Genomic DNA, 4,592 nt, shown 5'->3' with positions numbered 1-4,592 from the left:
TCTGCTAGAAAAGCAGAAGAACTAAGGTACCGTAATTAACCTCTTCTGTGCCCCACCTGCAAGAACACTCTGTAAGCTACAGTTCTGAAAACAGCCTGGTCCTGGCATAAGAATAGACAGGAGGACCAATGGAACCGAATAGAAGACCCGGATATCGATCCACACATCTTCGAACACCTGATCTTTGATAAAGAAGCCAAAAATATCCAATAGAAAAAAAAAAGCATGTGAGTTCAAGACCAGCCTGGTCTACAAGAGCTAGTTCCAGGACAGGCTCCAAAAAAACTACAGAACAACCCTGTCTTGAAAAAAAGAAAGAAAGAAAGAAAGAAAGAAAGAAAGAAAGAAAGAAAGAAAGAAAGAAAGAAGAAAAAGAAAACAGTGCTGTCCTCAAAAATGCCCTCTCCCTTTGAACACGGCCCCTCCTTTGGGCTGAGTTTCCCACACAGCTCTGATGATGCAGGAGGATGCCGAGGGCCCAGTTGGTGCCTGCATCTGTGCCTTGGCAGCAGCTATTCATGTCTTGCCACTCAGAGTCAAATTCCCTTAAGTTTAGTCTTCCCTAAGTGCTTGTTCACTTCAGAAGACTCAACCCTCATCTTCCGTGTCCTCCTGGCCTAATTTCTCATATTACTGATTTACTGAGTATGAATCAGTAATATGAGATGTTCAGGAGAGGGAGGAAGGGTCATTCATGAAAAAAGTGAGTGTTCAACTAACTAACTCCCCATGGGTTCTGGAAGTAGTGAGAAGATATTAATGAAGCAGAGAGAAATTTCTGGTTTTGGAAGGAGGAAATCCTGAATGGCTCCCTCTGTGTCGCATGAGAGACTCCTGGAAAGGAAACTTCAGGTCCCGGTCGGTCGGTCGGTCGGTCAGTCGGTCAGTTCAGGGAGAAATATTAGCAAGGAGGTAAAGGCCGTGCCTCACGACATCAGCAGTCCCTTCTCTGGAAATTCTACGGTATCCTGAAGAGCTCTCGGAATTTTGTGATGTCACTCGTGTCCTAGAAACGCCAACTGCCCTCAAGACACACTCTCTCGGTGCCTATAAGACTCGGTTCTAGACATGTTGTCTAGAGAATGGAGATCGTGGAGAGGCCAGAGGGAGGAAGAAGAAAGCTGGCCTCAGATCTCACAGGAAAACACAGAGAAATAATTAGTGGTCCTGGGGAAGACGAAGTGAGTTCACCACTAGCAGGGACTAGAGAGATTTCTGGATGTGATGGCTTTGAGACTTCCAGGGTTAGGGCTCAGGAACTGGGAGGTTTCTGGGATGAAATAGGTCTGTCTTGTTTCTCTGAGTTCCTAAAGGGCCAACCCACATCAAAGATTTACGATAGTTGATTTGACAAAGTCAGGAATTGACAAGGAGTGCGGAAGGAGTCAGTGAGATTTCAATACCAGCACTGATTGCACATCATCCCCCCCCACCCGTACTTTTCGTTGTGTAGCAATAATAATAGAGAAAGGGGAGTAGCGCTCTGCCAAAGCCCATATTTTTTTTTAATAGTCCAGGTCTTTTATTTCTTTTTGTACATCAGGCCATGAATTCGTAGGGAATGGGCTCCAGCAGCTCAGGCTCCTTCCCATTAGTCCTCACGAAGTGTGCTTCTCTGGGTGGAGCAGGCTGGTGCTTCAGCTGAACCCAGGTGCCCTTCTCTTTGGCTTCCTTTTTCTTCTGGTCGTTCTCCTTCACCCGCTTCAGGAAGCTGTCTCTGCTCTTCGAGTGCTTGATGTGTTCAATCCGCACATTAATTCTCTTGGCAAGAATCTCACCCTTAACTTGCTTGTTTACAATGATGCCCACAGCATGCTGGGTGACATTGTAGACTCTTCCGGTTTTGCCATGGTAACATTTATGGGGCATTCTTTTTTGAACAGTGCCCATTCCCTTGATGTCTACAATATCCCCCTTCTTGTAGATTCGCATGTATGTGGCCAAAGGAACAACTCCATGTTTCTTAAAGGGCCTAGAGAACATATAGCGAGTGCCCCTCCCTCCTCTTTCCCTTTGTGTTTGTCATTTTGGCGAGTTACTGAAAGATGGCTACCGCGGCCGAAAGGCCCAAAGCCCATATTTTACCATGCCTTATATCACAGCCATTGGCAGGGTTGAGGCATCAAGTGCTGCAGTCAGTCCAACTCCTGTGACCCCCTAAGGTTTCTGGCTTCCCAGTTATGAATGACACCCTGGTCTCCAGTTCAGCTTGAGAGCTCTTTAAGAGCCAATGGATGAGAGGGTGGGAAGAGACTGCCCTTTTTTCTTTTTCCTTTCTTTCTTTCTTTTGCTGTTTTGTTTTGTTTTTCAAGAAAGGGTTTCTTTGTGTATCTTGGGCTGCCCTAAAACTCACTCTGTAAATCAGGCCATCCTTGAATTCACAGAGATCTGTGTGTGTGTGTGTGTGTGCTGTGATTAAAGGCATGCACACACCACAGCCCGGCTGAGACTGCAATTTCTTGTTAGCTCTGGGTGTCCTGGGCTGTTAGTAAGTGACAATGGCTCTGTGTTGTGAATCTCTGTGAATCCAAACTATGTTATGTCCTTCAATGACATGAGTCTGAAGCATCAAGCACCCACCCACCCCTATACTCCCTGAGGTCTCTGAAGTCACAGCGCAGCCTCTATAGGTCTGAATAAGGCTTAGAAAGCTTTTCCCTGGTTCACCTTGTGCAGAGGAAACCAGGTAACTTCTGAGAGACATGCACCACCTTCCTACAGAAAGAAGGGAGGACTGATTAACTAAAACCCACAGAGGGGGAAACTCAAGTCTGGTATTTCAGACAGAACCTGCTTGGACAAAGTCTCATCTGTCAGTCACTTCCTGAGGGAGGGAGGGAGGGAGGGAGGACCACAATTATCTCTCCTCTGTGTCCTTTTGACGCTCTTTTCATGCTCTGATGAGTATTGTGATTCAAGTTGGCCATGTCCCCTTTTCCACAGCATGTGCACTGTGGCTCTAGATCAAGGAATCAGTTTGTTGGTTTGTTTGTTTGTGTGTTTTGCTCTATCTAGGAGAAGCACCATAGCAGTTGCATACTGACTGAGAAATTTGATTTTTAGGAAATGATTTTTCATATCTGTGAGTGGTCTCTCCATAGATAGCCACTCATCTTTCTTTAAACTTGAGTACAGGAATGAATGATCCCTCCCTCCCTCTCTCCCTCTTCATGGGAATGAGTGTCTGCTCTTGCATTGAGGGCTCCCCAGTTCTCAGCATCTCCAGCCCAACCTGTCACAAGCTGATCACACATTTGCAAACTTGGGATATATTCTGCTGAAGTTTTGGGATAATGAATTTCATCAACTATGGGACTAACTTTGTTCTGACAGGACACTCACTCACAATCTCTCCTCATCACACCCACATAGTGTAACAACTTTGTGTTTCCTCCACAATGTGCTCATTTCTGTCAGGGAACTGAAAGCCGGCCAGCCGGCCAACACTATTTTTCCTTGTTTCTCATTTTGTTCTTATATTCTGTCTCCCCCCCCCCCCCGCCTGGAAAACTTTCAGAGTTCACTCTGCCCCCTGAGTAAAGGTGTTATGCTTCCTTTTATTGTATATTTAGTGTTTGTGTGTGTGTATGTGTGTGTGTGTGTGAGAGAGAGAGAGAGAGAGAGATTCATTATGAAATCAAAAGTCAGTCAACAACAGCAAACTTTGTATTTATTTGTTCATCCATCCACGTATTTGCTTACTTACTTACTCACTCACTCACTCACCCACTTCATTTATTTATTTATTTATTTGCAGTGGAAGACTTAATTCAGTAAGAATGATCAGAAGGGTAGGTAGGGTATCCTTGGGAAAAGAGTAAGATATCACGATGACTTTCCCTTCCAAGAGGGAGCTTTCTAGTAAGACGTGAAACCACAGTTTCAAGGGCCCGCTTTCCACAAGTCCTTTTCCAAGGTCAGGCATTTCTTAGGTAAGCAAGGGTCTCCATTCATTCCCTTTGAGGAACTCTCAGGCCCTGCCCTGATATTAACATCTGACTCATGCCTATTGTCAAGGCCAATGGGACACTCCTCAGCCCCTCCCTGACCTGACATGACCTGAGAAGCCACACCCCACCCCAGTTCACAGGCCTCTCTTTATCTATCTATCTAAGTAACTGTACAGCATAAAATGTGGAATCTCTTCTCAATGAAATGCTGTTGGCAGCCATTCGATGAATTTATTCTCATCTCAGATCCTGTCCAGCAGGGATGTCTTCTTTCCGTGTTTCTTCTTCTTTTGTATGTTGCAGTCAGTTCAGATGTGCTGGTATATGGTGAGAGAGAGAGAGAGAGAGAGAGAAAGAGAAATGGAATTGCTTTTTATTTATTTGAAGAGTTTTAATGATTTAATATTCAGCTATTTCCAGCCTTATTTACCAGCACATTTATTATTACCAGCGAGCACCTTCCTCTGAAAACATTGGAATCGCCCCCCATCTGTACATGGCATGCACGTGCGTGCATATGTATGTGTGTGTGTGTGAGCGCGTGCGCATCCCATCTATCTATCTACCTACCTATCTATCTATCTATCTATCTATCTATCTATCTATCTATCTATCTATCTATCCCTTCATCAAATTCCATTT

At 44.9% G+C, this 4,592-nt stretch overlaps 1 pseudogene; it reads right to left on the bottom strand.

The window, feature by feature from the left end:
- Positions 1-1,514: 1,514 nt before the first annotated feature.
- Positions 1,515-2,618, bottom strand: LOC142836843 (large ribosomal subunit protein eL21 pseudogene; annotated as a pseudogene).
- Positions 2,619-4,592: the final 1,974 nt, after the last annotated feature.

Source organism: Microtus pennsylvanicus, chromosome 17 (assembly GCF_037038515.1).
Source record: "Microtus pennsylvanicus isolate mMicPen1 chromosome 17, mMicPen1.hap1, whole genome shotgun sequence".
Taxonomy (NCBI): Eukaryota; Metazoa; Chordata; class Mammalia; order Rodentia; family Cricetidae; genus Microtus; species Microtus pennsylvanicus.
This window is presented reverse-complemented; position numbering and strand designations above follow the sequence as displayed.